This window comes from Rhinolophus ferrumequinum, chromosome 20 (assembly GCF_004115265.2).
Source record: "Rhinolophus ferrumequinum isolate MPI-CBG mRhiFer1 chromosome 20, mRhiFer1_v1.p, whole genome shotgun sequence".
Classification (NCBI taxonomy): Eukaryota; Metazoa; Chordata; class Mammalia; order Chiroptera; family Rhinolophidae; genus Rhinolophus; species Rhinolophus ferrumequinum.
In genome coordinates, this window is record NC_046303.1 from 44,185,262 (window position 1) to 44,205,307 (window position 20,046).

A 20,046-nucleotide genomic window follows, 5' to 3' on the forward strand; every position below is an offset into this window, starting at 1 on the left:
GCAAATATAAGATTTAAAATTACATCCGTGCAAAATAATTACTGTAATCTCTCCAGTTCTTGACCACAATTTTATCCAGTGTACTCCTCCCAAGAAGTGAGAGTGATTTTGCTACCTTGGGGAAATGTTTCAGGCAGCAAATATTGTATTACACTGTCTGCTTCAGCCCTCAAAGTTCTTGCCCTTAGTATGTATATTAAATTAAGGACCAGTCAAACCTCAGAGAAAGGCACGATGGAAATACTTGCAAGATTGAAAGCATAACAAATATAAATGGGAACATTTGTTAAATTGCCACTTCAGATTGCAAGCAGAAAACTCTAAAAGAGAAGGTTTAAAGCACTCTAAGGTGATTCTTTAAGTGTGTTGCTCCTTTGTCATACAGGAAAAACACACATTGGAAATCCTTGAGGACTTATTAAAATATAGATTCCTAGGATTCCTGTAAGACTTACTGTAAGACAAGTAAAACCCAGGAATATGTATTTTAACAAATGTATTATGTGGTTCTTACACATACTAGGGTTATAAACCACTGGTATAGGGTAATTAGTATATTTTGAGGGTACATATTAAAAAGCAATAATTCATTTTCAGAAATTATATTCGTAGTCTATATAAAATTTTTGCCATCTCTCTTCAACATGAGAAGTTGACAAATAATAAAGGATATTAAGTCCATTTTCTATGAAAAAAATACTTAAAGAGGGTCAAATATATGATGATGGAAGGAGAACTGACTCTGGGTGGTGAACACACCGTGTAATATAGTGGTGATGTATTACAGAATTGTACACCTGAAACCTATGTAATTTTACTAACCATTGTCACACCAATAAATTTCAATTAAAAGAAAAGAATTGATGAAAAAAATATATATATTGTTTATATTCCAAAATTATTTCAATATTTTTAGGCCTTAAAATGTGTTACCTTCAAACCTGTACTTTTTATATTATTTCGATTAGTTTTATTATCAATATTAGTTAATGGCAACTTTAGTCATGCAGGGGCCCATATTAGGTAACTTAGAATCAATTTCAATGTCATTTTGTCTCTTCTCGTTCCTTCATAGTCAACCAGTTGCCAAATCCAGCAAATTCCACATATTTCATGCCTCTTTGATCTGTTATCTCCTCTAAGTTCTACTACTACTGGCTTGGTAGTTAAAATCATCTATATCCTTGGCTAGATTGTTGTTTTCTCGGCCTTCATTCTTGATACCTTCTCGCACATTCTACAAATTGATGTTTAAGATATTCTTTTAAAACAAAGGACTGAAGCTGTTGCTTGCCTACTGAGAAACATTTGCTGGTTCTTATCCAAATTTCTTGCTCTGGCATAAGTCTTCACAATCAGCCTTAACCTGCCTTAGTATATATTTCTAGTGTCTTATAATGTTGTCCCACAAGAAGTTGGAATAGATTGCATTGTAATCTAAGGAAATCTACTGTAGTATTTCAAACAAAGATGGGATATCAGGCTTTTTGCCATGGCTGGGGGAGGATCCTGGAAGTACTTAGGAGAATTTGATCCTCCTGGTCTCTTCCGAAATGAAGGAGGTATAACTTTCTGTATTAGAAAGAATTTTATTGTTGGTGTTTTTCTATTCAACATTTGTATTAATAGGAACACTTAGAAATAAATTGAGGTCATTGGGAACTAGAAAATAAGCATTTAGATGACAAAATATTGATTTTTTTTTTCCAAAGCAAAGTGCTTTCATAAGAGAGTAAATAAAATCCTTTGTGGACAATTTAAAAATGAAGTATGTGAAATTGGCTTTTTCTAAACCATACATTGATTTGACGTTCATAAACACTTTTGCGTGTCAATATAGTGTGATCACTGCTCAATCTTTATGAAACTACAAAAGAACATAACTACCCAATTAAATTTAAGTGAAACATTATATTATTATTATGAGATGAGCTTCTTTGTAAAGTTCGAACACAAAATGTCACATCTAGATGTTTCAGTAGTTTTTTTTAAATCAATTTCATCAAAATCCAAGTACTTTACATTACATGAGTTTATCAATTTTATTATTTGTGTTAGTCTGATGAGAATTTTATTATGAGAAAAGATTTGCTTATATAAAGACACAATCTAAACATTACGGTATTTAGAAGGAAGCAATATAAAAGATAGTTGACATTTATGTAATGCTTACTTCATGCCAGACCCTGTGTTTTTGATAATTAACTCATTGGTCAAACTTGGTGAGTTAATGTCTTTAATTTTATAAACTCAATAATTTATGACTCTTAGAAATACATATTTTATATCTCTCTAAAAAGTACAATATAAAATTTTTTTAAATAATATTTTAGAAACTAGTTCCACTAGCTAAAGACTGAGAGAAAATCTTTGCAAAATGCCTATCTGATAAGACTGGTATCCAAAATATACAAATAATTCTTAAAGCTCAACGAAGAAAGTAAACAACCAAATTAAAAAATGGGCAAAGACTCTGAACCCACACCAAAGACAATGTAAAAATGGCAAATAAGCATATGAAAAGATGTTCAATATCATATGTCACCAGGGAACTGCAAATTGAAACAACATACTACTACACACCCATTAGAATTCCTCAAATCTAAAACATTTACGCAAATACTGGCAAGGATATGGAGAAAGAGGAACTCTCATTCATTGGTGGTGGGAATGCAAAATGGTGTAATCACTTTGGAAAATAGTTTGGCAGTTTACAAAACTAAATATACTCTTACCATACAATCCAATAATTGTTCTCCTTAGCATTTACACGAAGGGGTAGAAAACATATGTCCACAAAAATCCTGCACACAAATGATCACAGCAGTTTTATTCATAATTGCCAAACTTGGAAGCAAACACATGCGGTCTTTCAATAGGTGAATGGCTAATGAAACTGTGGAACATCCACACAATGGAATATTATTCGGTGATAAAAAGAAATGAGCTATCAACCTATCAAAAGACATGAAGGAAACTTAAATGCATATTGCTAAGTGAAAAACAACCAATCTGAAGAGGCTGCATACTATATAATCTCAACTATATGACATTCTGGATAAAGCAAAACTAGGGAGACAGTTTACAAAGATGAGACTTTGCAGGGGTTGGGGTGGGAGGAGGTATGGGTAGAAAGCATATAGAAGATTTTTAGGGGGGTGAAAATACTCTGTATGATACTATAATGATTGATACATGTCATTATACATTTGTTCAAATCCACAGAATTTAACACAAAACACACCACACAATACTAAACTCTTATGTAAACTATGGACTTTAGTTAATAATGTATCAACATTGGATTATCAATTGTAACAAATGTACCAACCGTTGAAAGCTGTTACTAATATAGGGATGTGTGTGTGTGTGTGTGTGTGTGTGTGTGTGTGTGTGTGTAGGGGTTGTAATAAGGGAACTCTGTAATTTCTGCTCAAGTTTTCTATAAACCTAAAACTGCTCTGGAAAATAAAGGCTATTAATTAACATAATGAGCCCCAAGGTAAGTCAAAATAAAAATATAATACCTTAACACTTTTTTTATACTTAATATTTATTTTCTTCTGATTTTGGTTAACTAAGTGAATTAGATAGGAAATTTCTCCTAAACCGCGTGACCCTATTTCATTACTGCTCCCTGCAGGTTCTTAAACTGCTTGAGAGCAATCGATTACTGTTCCATTCTAATTTGGGGATAATCCTATGCTTGCTTTATTTAAATGCTCCAGAGACCAACATAACAGATGAGTGACAGACAGCAAAGTACCAGAAATTTGTAGCTTTCAAAACTCAAATAAAAAATGTATATTAAATATTCCTCTTGCAATTCCCTGCAGAAGACTCTTTGGAATTAATTCTAAGAACAGTCCCTGCAAGGAGAAAGTATCTAGCAGGAAATGCTCTCATTAGGGTATCACAATAGTCCCCTTTTTATGGGTGTATTTAAGAAGGCCTGTGGATACAAGGCATGTGATGTTTACTTTTTGGGCAGATAAACGGTAACCCTTATATCCTATCTTTCCAGTCCAGCAGAATGATTGATGGTATCAGAGCTAAACTATGAAAACAAAGACAGTTTAGAGAAAATATGTTCAAAACATTGAGGCCAGATTAATTTCAAAATTATCTGATTCTGAAGATGAATCATTTTGATATTCATGATAGAACTATTAGAATTGAAACTAATGTAAATGCTTAAGGAATTACTAAATCAAAACTACTTTTAAAATTAATTAATAATATGATACAGAAACACTTACTTGAATATCTTGGTTCCAAGTACACATTAAAAGAGCTTTAGACTGACTGAGGTTTTGCAATTTACTTATATACTAATATATTCCTGGGGCCACAGAATGATAGATTTAAGTGGGAAGTACAAATTAGGTTGATAAGCACTTAAATTTCGAATAGATTTTAATGTGTTGAAAGCAGTTCTTAAATGTGGACAGGGGCAAAAAATATTCCATAAGGATAATTATGAGTAAGTGATTGAGAATTTTCAAACTATAATCAAGGATAGGTTTTTAACATCAAGATTTGAAATAATAATAAAATAAAATATAATGCCTCAGTTCCTGGTTTTACGAGCTATTTATTGCCTGAATGTCCTTGTGACATTACAACTGGCTTCCATCAGAAGAAGAGATAGAGAGGCAAGGAGGGAGTCTCTGAAATGGCGCATCATCACTTCCAATGTATCCTAGTAGTGATATAGACCAACCCAGACCCGTGTATGAGGGGGCCACACAAGGGTGTGAACTCCAGATGACTGTTGCTGGTCATTTGGAGGCTACCACATGGCTACCCTGTTTCCCGGAAAATAAGACGTAGCCGGATAATCAGCTCTTATGCGTCTTTTGGAGCAAAAATTAATATAAGACCCGGTCTCATTTTACTATAAGACTGGGTCTTTATAATATAATATAATATAATATAATATAATATAATATAATATAATATAATATAATATAATATAATATAATATAATATAATATAATACCGGATCTTATATTATATTATATTATATTATATTATATTATATTATATTATATTATAAAGACCCAGTCTTATATTATAGTAAAATGAGACCGGGTCTTATATTAATTTTTGCTCCAAAAGACGCATTAGAGCTGATTGTCCGGCTAGGTCTTATTTTCGGGGAAACACAGTAAATGGTTTTCATTTGAAATAATTGTCCAGTCTTTGGAAATAAGATATAATTAATCCAGCAGTTGTAAGTAGTAACTAAAAGCACATGGCACACATTGTACCTAATTACTCTCTATTTCATACTTTATAATAATATATTAAAACTTGAAAATGAAAAGGCAGATACAGTTTATAAATTTAAAGTAAACTTAGATTTACACAGAGTATTGACAACGTAGGTAGCTATCAAAGAATATACTTTTCATTAGAGACATAGTTGAGAACATCAACTCACTTCACATACTATACAGTTTTCAGATGAGAGTACATTTAAATTATTGTTAATCCACACTGTGTAGGAGGTTAGAGGTGAAGGGCTTCAATGAATAGTTTTCAATGATTGCTCCTCTGAGGCTTTAAACTTTCTAATTTCACATCAAAAATGTACTCAATCATGGAAAAAAGAAACTATAATTACAGATAGATAGATTTTTGGCTAGGATCATTCAGTAGGACTTTTTACATGCTCAGAGAAAAGTGACCAAAGAAATAGAGGAAATACTAACATGTATCACCCTTTAAAAACCAATATTGAGATATTAAAGGGTTGTGGAAGGAAGCACTGAGAGTGTAAAATTGTTTTCCTCTTTGGGGTGATATACTCCCAGTAGTATCTCGAGGCTCAGTTATTCTCATTACACTCTTTTTTAAAGTTGTTATTGAAATTTACTTCCCAAGTCTTATTTAACAGAATGTGTGACATTTTACAGAAGCAATCTATTTCATATTCAGTAATTTATGGTTCAATCACTGGCCCTCATGGCCAGATTACTTGACTGAGCTCTCCACTAGCTCAACATTAAAATATAGTTGAAATTCACGCCTTTGAAAGCATTTGAAGGCTTCACTTGTTTTTAACGTTGTACTTCCCATCCTTCCACTCATAATGCTTTGGTAAAACATTGCATGTTTATAATTAAAAAGAAAAGACGAGTGTTCTGTATCTTTTATGAGCGACGGAAGTTTAAAAATTCTAACTAATTTGGTTTCTTCTCCCGTGAAATTTTTGAGAATAAAGTTTACTCCTAAAATTATATTACTTTTAAAAATAAGCAATATCAAAAATCTAGTATACAGGTTTCTTTGTTCTGCCTCCCCCACTCCCACCCGCCCTTCTTTTTTTACAAGAGAATAGGTCCACTGAATACATTATTTTCCAGTGTTACTTTTCTCAGCACATCTGAGGATCACGGGCTGAGAAAGATATTAGTGCCATTAAGTATTGCACTTTGACACCACAAGCCTAAAAAATAATAAGGAGCATTATATTCCCCATTACCCATAATAGTTTCTAGGAATTCTTGTCCAGAATTGAATGAAGGAATCTCCAGACCTACAGTATCTCCTTCCAACACATGTAATTATTTTAGAAATGGGACTGGCTCTTTCAGGCTTGTAAGCATATTTAGAGTTGAAACAATTTTCGGTATTGAGAGCTTGGCTTGTTTTCCTTTTGTGAGTGTTAATTATACAATGGTAGTCTCATTCTTCATTCTCCACATTTGCAAATGTGATTTCTGGCAGAGGCATGGTTCTGTTATGGGCTGAATGTTTGTACACCCCACAATTCATAGGTTGGAGCCTTAACCCCCAATGTGATATTTGGAAATAGGGGCCTTTGGTAAATAATTATGGGGGGGTCCTCATGATGGATATTAGTGCACTTAAAAGAAGAGACACTAGAGAATTTGTTCTCTCTTTATGCACAAATAAGAGGTCATGTGAGCTGAGCATACAGCAAAATGGTGACCACATAAAGCCAGGAAAAGAGGTCTCAGCAGAAACCAAGTGTGCGGCACCCTGATCTTCTACTACAGAGCTTCCCGAGTTGTGAGAAAATAAATTTCTGTTGTTTATACAAGTTAAGCAAGATGATATTTAATCAAGTCTATGATATTTTGTTATGACAGCCCAAGCAAACTAATATATTCAACTTCTCTAAGCATACATTTTTAAGCAATATCATACTGAATCTGAAGCCAGAAAATTTGGGTTTAAATCCTAGCTCTACCTTGTTCTTGCCTCAAGGACCTCAAGTTTGAAAAGGCATTACTTATAGTAGCTATGTCGTAGACTCTTGGGAAGATTCATGAAATATAAGTGTAAAGTACCAAAAAGCAAACTTTCAGTACATATTAATTATCATCATTTCATAGTCAATAATTTTAATTACTAATCTATATATCTCAACTAACAAAATATATGAAAAAAGTTCTGTTAAATTATAAAGAAGAAATTGAAATATGAGACATTAGCTTAAATATAATATTTAAACAATGGGAAAAAATAGGCTGTTGAGGAGCAGTGTAAAAGTAGAGACTAGAAAAAACATGAAGAAGAATTGAACACAAAACAAGGGGAGAAATATAAGGAAAATGTGGAATTCAGGAAGGAATAGGGTAAAGTAAGTGAAATTCAGCAACTATACAGTTGTAAGGCTTCTATAGGAAAATGAATGATTCCTCTTACCTTGAGTGATCAACTATGTTTGACGTGTATTCATGTCACAAAATCTAACTGACTCACCCAGTGCACACGTGGTCTATATTTCCTCACAGGATGAGCCACAGGACATATCTGCTCAGGAATCCACGATACCACTTGTCCTCTTCAGATTGTTTTAAGTGCACACCGACATGTTTTGTGGAAGAACAGAAAATCTAAAATTCACAAAGGAACCATTACTGTTGGTCCATATTATAAACTTGCTCTTAAAAGAGGCTTTATTTTACGGTAATGATATTTAATCAAGATTTCCTCCAAGTAGGGTTGTCAGACAAAATGTAGGACATAGAGTTCAATTTCAGATAAACAATAAATACTTTTTAATATATCCCATGAACTTTTTTGTTGTTGTTTACCTGAAATTCAAATTTTACAGCATCTTATATTTTTACTTTCTAGATCTGGTAACCTTATCCCAGCCATATTTTTTGGTAGGGTGGGGCAGAAACTTGCACGTATTGATCTACCAATAGCAATGCCATTTACCAAGTGCCTACCGTGTGCAGTGATTCAGTGACTGATCTCAAGTAGTGAAAGTCAGCGACAAATCAAAATACTGGAGACACAAATCAATGAAAATCGTATGTTGTCCTTGCCTTATATAATTCAACATAAAAAAAAAAAACACATAGAGCTATATAATAGATGTCAGAGAATCCAAATAAATTTGGATTTTTCACATATTGAATCTAGCTTTTTTTTAAAAAAAAAATCAAATGTCAATTTTTGCAAAAACAATTTCTCTCTCTCTCTCTCTCTCTCTCTCTCTCTCTCTCTCTCTCTCGTGTGTTTTCTGTCTTGGATTTGTAGATGCTCTAAAATTGAGCCTAGTCCGTTTACTGAGTAATTCATTATTATGCACAGCACAAAGTAAGATCTCAATGATTTTATGTTGAGTGAATAAATGTATGAATGAATAAATTTGGCATATAGTAAAGAAAATATTAAAAATATATAATACCTTGTTAAAAGAATAAGACAGAATGTAAATTCTGAACTATAGATACAACCAAAATATCTGGAGATCTATAAAATCCCATAATGCATGGAGGGAGTAGATTAAGAAGAATATGATGATTTGTGACAGAAGATTATGGAACAGGAAATCATTGCATGACTATGAGTTCCCTTACTAGAACACTAGATTATTAAAATAAGACCATTTTTGGTCTCAGTATCTTGAACAGTGCCTGGTATATTTTTAGTAATAAAAATCTATTTAGAAAAGTAAAGGAAGGAAAGAAAGAGAGAGAGGGAGAGGAAGGAAGGAAAGAAGGAAGGAAGGACGGACAAAGATAAATAGTAATAGTTGGGGAAAGGTGTGGAGATAGGAAATTGCATAACATGTTCAGGTAGAGTAGGATACACTGAAATGAGTAAAATATAATCTCCACTTTATGGAGTTTGCGTTAGTACCAAAAGAAACTCTTTGACCATTTCTTCCTAAAGCAAAATATTAGTGAAACATCCCAATATATGCATACTTTTTTATCTAGTATGTAAATATAGTACTATAAGAATATTTCATTTGTTTTAAAACATACACATAGGTAGAAATTAACATAATGAGATAAAAGTAGTATATGAGGTTTGACAAGTTTGAGAATTTGTTGCAATGATGTTGCTGACCTTTTTTTGATATCAGAGGGATTATTCATTATGAATTTGTACCAACTGGACAAACAATTAACCAAGTTTACTATTTAGAAGTGCTGAAAAGACTGTGTGACAAAGTTAGACGACCTGAACTTTTCGTTAACATTTCATGACTCTTGCATCACGATAATGCACCAGCTTACACGGCACTGTCTGTGAGGGAGTTTTTGTCCCGTAAACAAATATCTGTATTGAAACATCCTCTCTACTCACGTGATCTGGCCCCCAATGACTTCTTTCTTTACCTGAAGGCAAAGGAAATATTGAAAGGAAGACATTTGGATGACATTCAGGACATCAAGCGTCCTACGGCAACAGCTCTGATGGTCATTCCAGAAAACGAGTACCAAAATTGCTTTGAAAAGTGGACTAGGCACTGGGGTTGGTGCATAGCTTCCCCAGGAGAGTACTTTGAAGGTGACCGTAGTGGTATTCGGCAATGAGGTACGTAGCACTTTTTCTAGGATGAGTTTGCGAACTTAATTGTCTGACCTCGTAGGAAGTTCTGGTGTTTGTCTTGTGACTCACGGGCTTATCATGCTCATCTCTCAGGATGTGTGCATTTCAATTTGGAAACCTTCAAACAGAAGTACTGTCTTCCACACCTTTTTTCTAAATTGGTTCTCTAAATACACCTAGGACAATCTTTATGCATTTAAGCTGCTAGAACTTTGTCCATGCCATTTCCCCTTTAAAACTTAAATGTGTCTAACTAAATACCATCTGAACAAGGAAACCTTCCTTAAGATTTTTGCAGTTATTTTATTGTGTCTGAACAACAGAAAAAGCTTCTGTTTTATCCAAATTTTTGGTACTTAACATAAACTGTCTTAAATTGTTTTATTAAACAAGAAGCGTTGCTTTCATATGTAAATATGCCGTATCTTCCCAGTTAGATTGCAATCCAATCTTATTTAGTGGCAAGAGTTTTTGTACCTTTTTTTTTCTTAATCCATGGAGTAAATGATAACCCAGTGCTTTATTTGATAAAGACACTGATTGATTGTGGTGCGCAATAAAAGCATTTGTAATTATCTTGAGTAATTCTTTCATTGATGTTTCAGAAGGCTGAAACAAAAACTGGCTCAAATGAAAGAAAAGCCGAAGAAAAGACAGGAAGGAGAGAAGCTCTGACTCAAGCACAGGCTCTTCCAGGAAGATCAATCTCATGATTCACTTTATCATTTTCTGCTCTTGTGTCACCCACTCAAGACTTAAATTTTTATAACTGAAAGTTTGATGTGCTCATTTTGAGCCATTTGGGCATTCCCTTGGTTTTTAGTCTGATTGATATGTTATTCCCAAGGAAAGCTTAAAAATGGGGCTTGATTGATGGAGGCAGGTCAAAGATGTCAACATAGGTGGTGGCTGAGCTTGGCCCCCTCCCAAGGGCACATTGAATGTCCACCTATATTTAGAACAATCCCTCCTGAGAGACAACTGTGAGCCAATGGAACAGCTTCTGCACAATAAGCAAGAGAAAGGGACGAAGTAGGGAAGTTTGGGAAACCACAAGAACTCTCCAAGAGCTGAGGAAAGAACCCAGGACTACAGGAACTGGTGAGTGCCACTCTTTATTTTTCCCGTGAACGTAGATAGAGGGTGGGAACTCTATCCAGGTTCTCTGGCCAACCCGCAGGGAACTGTCACATTTCCTCAGCCACACCTACCCCACCCTGGGAACTAGACCCAGCAGAAATTGGGGGGCTCAATAGCGAACATACAAGGGGCCCCTTCACCTGGAGACCGATACAATGGGTACAGCAGAGTTCTGCTTTGTGCACCTACAGGGCTGTTCACACCAGAGTCTCCCCAACCTGAAGAGAGTGTGGAGCTTAAAATGCTGTAGTACCTGCCTTCAGGGCTACCCTGTCCAGAGAAAGTGCAGAGATAGTGGGGCGATACTGTGTGCTCATGTGGGGCTGGTCTCCTGGAGAGATGGTAGAACTAGCAAAGTGCTGTGGTATCCACACACAGAACTGCCCCATCCAGAGAAGGTGTGAAAATAGGGGGACACTGCTCCATGTACACATAGGGATACCCCACCCAAAGAAAGTGTGGAATAAGCAAAACTTTGCAGTATCTATGTGCAGGGCTGCCCCTGGTAGAGTGAATGTGGTGCTGTTGTACGAATGCAAGGGTGCCGTACCTGGAGAGAGGGTGGAACTAGTAGGGTATTGAGATGAAAGCATGCAAAGCATCCCTGCCAAGACCCTACTCTGATTACAGACAGTCAAAGCAGCAAGGCAAGCCAACAGTGCACCTAGCAGCTCTGTCTACCATCAGGCAGCCCCACCCAGATCAGAAGGGCAAGGAAGCACACACATACCAGGCTGTCCTACCTGGAAACCTCTCCTTCAGGCCAGGCGCCACAGCAGGCATGCAGCAGACACCACATGCACCCACCCGGACTACAACTGGCCTGCTAAAACTATTCAACACACAGTCTACACAGAGACCACTCTAAGACTAGGAGGGATAGCTATTGTATCCAACTCACAGGAACAACATAGAAAGTCAAACAAAATGGGGAGACAGAAAGAACAAGAAAAAAATCTCCAGAGAAAAACCCTAATAAAATGGAGATAAGTAATTTACCTGATAAAGAATTCAAAGAAAAGGTAGTAAGAATGTTCAACAAACTTGAGAATACAATAGAGGAACTCAGAGAGCACTTCAATAAAGAGGTAGAAAACATAATAAAGAATCAATCAGATGAAAAAAAATATTATACAATAACTGAAATGAATACATTAGAACAAATTGACAGCAGATTAGTTAATATCGAAGAAGGGATTAGCTACCTGCAAGAATATTGGAAATCACCCAATCAGAACAGCAAAAGGAAAAAGAGTTTTAGAAAATGAGGATAATATAAGAATTCTGTATATCAAGCACTTAAACTTTCACATTATAGGGATTCCAGAAAGAGAGGAAAGAGAGAAAGGGTTAGAAAGTATATTTGAAGAAATAATATCTGGAAACATTCCTAATCGAGGGAAGGAAACAAACATCCAGGTCCAGGAAGCACAGAGAATTCCAAATAAGATGAATTCAAAGAGATCTACACGAAGCCATAAATTGTAATTGAAATGGCAAAGTTAAGGTTAAAGAGACAATCTTAAAGGCAGCAATAATGAAACATCAAGTCACGTACAAGAGGAATCCCATAAGGCTATCAGCTGATTTCTCAGAAGCAACTTTACAGGACAGAAGGGAGACATTTACAGGCAGGAGATATTTAAAATACTGAACAAAAGGAATCTAAAACCTAGAATAGTATATCTGGCAAGGTTATAATTCAGAATTGAAGAAGAAATAATGATTTTCCCAGAGAAGCAAAAAGTAAAGGAGTTCACAATCACAAAACAGGACTTACAAGAAATGTTACAGAGTCTTCTTTGGGTAGAAAAGAAAAAGCCATAACCAGATAGAAGACAATACAGGAAAGAAAAAAAAAATCCCACTGGTAAAGGCAAATGTAAAATAATCACAGTGAATCAACCACTTTAATAGCTAATATGAAGGTTAAAAGACAATAGTAGCAAAATTAACTGTAGCTACAAAAATAATGAGGGGATACATAAAACAAAAAGATATAAAACATGACATCAAAAACATAAAAAGGAGGGGGAAGTAAAAATGTATTGCTTTTAGAATGCAGTTGTACTTAAATGTTTATCAGCCTAAAATAGACTGCCATAAATATAAATGAATATATATGAATCTCATGGTAACCATAAATATACAAAAAATACACAAAATGAAGGGAAAGAAATCTAGTCAAAACACTAAAGAAAACCAACAAATCAAAAGGGAAGAGATCAACATAGAAAGGAACATCAAAGAGCAACAAAAACAACCAAAAAACAATGAACAAAGTGTCAATTAGCACACACCTATCAATAATTACTCTAAATGTAAATGGACTAAATGCTCCAATCAAAAGACATAGGATTGCAGAATGGATAAAAACACATGACCCATCTATATTCTGCTTACAAGAGACTCACTTTAGATCAAAAGACACACACAGACTGAAAGAAAAGGAATAGAAAAAAATATTCTATGCTAATAGAAACAAAAAGAAATAAAACAAAGAATGCAAAACAAGACAAAGAAGGACTTAGTTTGAAAGAGGGCAATCTAAGAAAAGGATATAACAATTGTAAATATCTACACACCCAAGTATATACAGCAAATGTTAATGGGCATAAAGGCAGAAATTAACAGTAATACTATAATAGTTGGGGACTTTTATCACCACTTACCTCAGTGGGCAGATCATCTAAACAGAAAATTAATAAAGAAATAATGGCTCTAAATACCACATTAGGCCAGTTTGACTTGATAGACATAGACAATTTCATGCAAAAACTGTAGATTACACATTTTTCTCAAGTGTACCAGGAACATTTTCCAGAACAGATAATATACTAGGCCACAAAAAAGACTCAATAAATGAAAAAACACTGAAATTATATCAAGCATATTTTCTGACCACAAGTGCATGAAACTAGAACTCAATTGGAAGTTTTAGCCAGAGCAATCAGACAAGAAAAAGAAATAAAAGGCATCTAAATTGGAAAGGAAGAAATAAAACTGCCACTATTTGCAAATGACATGATCATATATATGGAAGACCCTAAAGTATCCACAAAAAATTTAATATAATTTATAAAAGAATTCAGTTAAGAAGTAGGATACAAAATTAATATACAGAAATCTATCATAATCTTTTATGCTAATAATGAACAATCAGAAGGAGAAATTAAGATAATAATCCCATTTATCATTACACCAAAAAGAATAAAATGCTAGTACTAAATTTAACCATTGAGGTGAAAGACCTGTACTCTGAACACTATTAGACACTGAAGAAAGAAACGGAAGAGGATACAAATAGTGGAAGGATAGACCATGCTCATGGACTGCAAGGATTAATATCATTAAAGTGATCATACTATCCAAAGCAATCTACAGATTCAATGCAATTCCTATCAAAATACCAACGGCATTTTTCACAGAACTAGAACAAATCATTCTAAAGTTTATATGGAACCCCAACAGACCGCAAATAGCCAAAGCAATCTTGACAAAGAACAAAGCTGGAGGTATCAAATTCCATGATTTCAAAGTATACTACAAAGCTATAGTAATCAAAACAGTATGGTAATAACACAAAAACAGACACAGATCAATGGAACAGAATAGAGAACTCAAAAATAAACCTCACTTATATGGTCAACTAATCTATGACAAAGGAGATAATATATAATGGAGTAATGATGATTTCTTCAACAAGTGGCATTGGGAAAGATGGACAGTTACATGCAAAAAATAAAACCATTCTCTTATACCATATACAAAAATAAACTCAAAATAGATTAAAGACTTAAATGACTTACATTAAAGCCTGAAACGACAAAACTCATGGAAGAAAACATAGGTAGTAACTATCTGACGTCAGTCTGAGTAATATCTTTTTGGATACGTCCCCTAAGCAAGGGAAACAAAAGCAAAAATAAACAAATGGGATTCCATCAAACTAAAAAGTTTCCACACAGTGAAGAAAACCATCACAGAGCAAAAGACAACCTACTGAATGAGAGAATATATTTCCAAATTACATAGCTGATAAAGGGTTGATATCCAAAATATATAAGCTAATGCAACACAAAAAATAAACAATCTGATCAAAAAGTAGGCAGAGGACATAAAAAAACATTTCTCCAAAGACATACAGACATCCAATAGACATACGAAACAATGCTCAATGTCACTAATTATCAGGGAAACACAAATCAAAACCACAATGAGATACCATCCCAAATAACATAATCAACAAATAACATGTGTTGGTGAGAAAAAGGAACCCTGTGCACTGATGGTGTGACTGCAGATTGGTACAGCCACTATGGAAAACAGATGGAAATTCCTCAAAAAACCTAAAAATAGCTCTACCATATAACCCAGCAATTCCACTTCTGGGTATTCATCTAAATAAATCAAAAACACTAATTCAAAAAGATATATGCACCACTATATTCATTACAGCATTATTTACAATAGCCATGATCCGGAATTAACCTAAGTGTCCATACATGAATGGATGGATAAAGAAGAAGTGATAAATATATATAATGGAATATTACTCAGTTGTGAAAAAGAATGGAACCTTTCCATTTGCGATAGCATGGATGAAATTAGAGAGTATCATGCAAAGTTAAATAAGTCAAACAAAGAAGGACAAATACTGTATGGTTTCACTTATATGTGGAATCTAAAAAACAACAAACAAAACAAAACAAAACAAAACAAAAACAGACTCACAGAAACAGAGATCAAATTGATGGTCACCAGAGGGAAGGGGGATGGCTTAGATGAGTGTGAAAGGTGAAGGGGAACATAGTCAATGTTGTGATAATTTTAAACAGTGACAGATGATTACTAGAATTAGTGGGGTGATCACATTGTAAGGTATAAAACTGTCAAATCACTATATTATTGTACACCTGAAGCTAATATAACTAATATAATATTGTATGCCAATATATTTCAACAATATTTAAATAAAAAGGGGGGCTTTAGAAAAAAAGTGGGGTGGATGTTAGGGAGGTCTAAACAGATGTGTCCGACACCATATTTCGCAGTGATGATATACTGATCTAATAGGAAGGAATTACAAATGTCTATTTTTCTGTTTGGTATATATAATTGCCTAGTTTAATATTTTGATGTATGCCACTATGTAATGAATAGGCTTCCCTGGTCTCTTTAAATATTATGTAAATGATGGAATTGGAGGGATATTGGAGAAATTAATATACCTGTATTGGAGCTTATAAAACTGGAGTTTATAAAAAGCTTTACAAAGCTGTTTTTTCTCCTTTTGACTAAGATACTGCCTTAATCCCATGGCATGGTGGACGCAAAGTGGTCTATCAAATCTCCTAAAGTGTCTTGATCCTAAATGTCCTGTCTTTTTCTAAGTTAAATAGAGATCCCAATTTCATAATTCTCAAACTCAAATGTACATAAAGATTTCATGGTGTGTTTATTTAAAATACAGACTCCTGTGGTCCATCCCCAGAGATTTTGATTTGTTAAGTCTTCAGAGAGACTGGAAAATTTGCACTTTTGCCCTGATAATTTCGACATCGCTGCTGTAGAGGTCACACTTGGAGAAACACTGCCAAAACGGTCACGGCTTCTCCCTAATATCAATACTAATTATTATCACTATTATTATTATTATTATTATTATTATTATTATTAGTTGCCTACTAATAGCTGCTCCTCCAATCAACTCTATAATTTTCCTGAATGAGAGAGCAGTGATAAGAAGATCCAAAGCTTTTTATATATAACTGTGAATTGATTTTTGTTTTTATATTTGAATGTTAATGTCTAATCTTAACTGTATCGCCCTAAACCTTAGTTACATTGGCTGTAAATGGGTGTTTTACAAGAACATGTTTGGCATGCTTGAAGCTTACATGGAGTAAGGTTAGTCAGAAATGACAGTGTCAACAGCAGCTGAGAACAAGGCATCTTCCAAAATAAATCCCATTATAGGGACTAATAGAATTTCATATAGCTAAAGATTGTGACAGGCGCAGGGAGTGTAAGATGCCTTTCCAAACTCTTCTTTTTAAAAGACTTGGAAATAATATCAGTTAGCTTTGAGAATAAAAATTTAAAAAATCAACACTTAATAGATGCAAAGATATGTAACGTTATATTTAGTGACTACGAGTGTAGACTGAACTGTGGTCAAATAAGCTTTTTAAACATTTGAAGAAAGGTTCATTTTTCAGCATAGAGACTTGGAAAACAAGGAACAGAAAAGTAACTGTCCCTGTGCACAGGAGTAGATAGGAGAGAGAATGTTTTGTCAATGACCAGGTGTAACACTGTCTAGTAAGGTTGAGTCTTTTTGGGGAAAGAATGCATCAGGCTGAGAGGATTATACAAATTACAAATGCTGATTCTTAGAAAGTAAGTGAATTTCTTTTTAATTTTCATGTAATTCTGCCATAAATAAATCATATCTTGGGAATGGCAATGTGTGTACTCTGGTCAGAATAAAGTCATACTTCTTATTGTACATGAATAAATTGGTATTATGTTTTATATCCCAGTCTCTCATTAATTTAATTTAGAATAAGTTAACATCCCTGAGTCTGGTCACATCTGAGGAACTACACAATTGATTTTCTGGGCAAAGAAATTTCAACAAAACCCAGACTTTAATGAAAACACCTTTTAAATGTGACCCTGAGAGATTTTTGGTAGATCATTTCAAAATATATCAACATTATGTAAATCTACGAAAAATAGACAACCCCTTTTCTATTTGTTTCTCTGCCAAATGCAACATATTCAATATAAAGATTTGTATGAGACCATCAGCCTTGTGTTTCTAATGAGGAAATTTTTGTTGTTTTGAGAAGAAGAAAATAAATTTAGTTCTGGCCATTTCCTGTAGCTCCCCTCTTTAAAAGGAATTATGCATATTCACTTGAGAATTACTGTCGTCCTTTATTGCTTTTTCTCAGAACTCTGGTAAAATGGAGGAATAAAAGAAAGTTACATTGGACAAATACCTTATCCTCCATTCTTAAATCTTGCAAATACAATTCCCAGTGGCCCTCATCTAGAATCACTATGTTAAACTCAGTTCATTCATGCAGTTTCAACAGAAATCTGTTGGGACTCAACTTGTATAGTCAAGCGTTCAATTTAGAAGTTCTCCCCACACCTCATTTTCACCCAGTAGAAAAATACGTAGTTATTACGGACAATTGAAATGTGAATTAAAGTGTGAATAATTTTTAATATTTCCAACAGGAAATTCTTTTGTGGAGACTGAGACAAGAAAGTTTTTTCTCCCTCTAATCCAGTATCTGAAATATCATAAAACGTAGAAGATTTTTAATACGTTACAAAATATTAACCCTTCATATTTTATAGGAATAGTTTATTAGTAAAATCTCCTCACATATAATCACATAATCTGAAAACTGTCTTTATCTTCTCATACGTTTCAATTGAAAGTCTACTCCATAGTTCTTTATACATAGTTTCCCTTTTGACAATACTTTTTTATTTTGGTTTCATTTATTTTTTTTAAGAGAAATATCTGCGTACTTAATTTTATAATGTACATATCTGAATATTGGGCAATACAGACTTTATTTTCCTTAATTCTCTTAGCTGAGTGAATGTCGAATATCACTAGAGTATTAATCAATACCAGTAGTCCTGAGATTTGTCTACAGAGCAATTTAAATGAACCATTACCCTGAAAATTGCTTCAATACTCTAATGAGAAAAGCTTGATAGATATTCCAGTAGGCAAGGATCCTCTCTACTTCCCCCTGCTCCCTACCTGTTTTCTGTTTTGTTTCATGTCAAAATGCAAATTTGTTATTTTCTTATGCCATATTATAAGTAAATAAATTTAAATAGAATGAAAATTAATGTTTAATTGAATCAATACCTATTTATATGTCTTCAAAAACATATTAAAACACAAATTTATAGTCAAGTAAAATGCTTGTGAGAATTATTTTGCCGTAATGAAGTAAAACACATGAGATACTTTGCCAACTGATAATTTAAAAAAAATATTTATTTCTTGGAGTTTAGCTTCATTTTCACTGTGTAAAATTACTACCCTTTTAAGAAATGAGGGAATGCTTTTAAAAATCAACAGTTAGACCACACAAATAATTCATGATTCCCTTTTAAATGAATCAGGAGCTATCTATTTAGTCAGATTTTATATGTACTTAGTTATATATTTATTGAGTACTTACATTAAGCCAAATGTTGGGTACTGGAGTTCTGGACTATATATATGTGTGTGTGTGTGTGTATATATATATATATATATATATATATATAATTTATTTATATATATATAAATGGATTATGGTCAAATGGTTTTTAAATATTACTGGAGGAGTCATATAATCACACAATTATTTTCACCATTATTAATTACAGGGTCCCGGGGAAGAAGGGTCTGTTTGTAAAAACTGACAAAAAAGAGTATGATTAGGTGATAGTATATGAGTAGTAAATGACCTTCTATCAAACTTAAGGCTCAGGGAGAGATCTAGGCATGTGGGATTTTTATACCATGTTAATATTCTAAAGTAAGTCCAAAAAAAAAGCAATGGGAATTTTTATTGCATTAAAAATGCAGTCTTGCCAGATTTACATATTTTCTCCCACATTTTGTTATGAAAAATTTTCAAACATCCAAAAAAGTTACAATTATTGTACAGTAGACTCCTAAATATCCATTACCTTCATTCTACAATTGTGAATATTTTCCTATATTTGCTTTAACCCATTTATCTACCAATTCATTTATCCATGTATTGATCTACTTTACCTTCTGAAGCATTTTGAAAATTGAGGTACAATTTACAAACAGAAATTTTATCCTTTTTAGTATACATCTGTATGAGTGTTGACAAAGCATAGTGTCATGTAACCACCACAATCAGGATACACATCAGTTTGATCTTATTTTGTAACGCATTTCAAAGTTTTCTTGGACATCAGTACATTTCACCCCTAAACACTTCAGCATGCTATCATTAATTAGAGTTCAAGATTTGTTTAAGGTTATTTATATTTCCTAAGGTAAAGTGTACA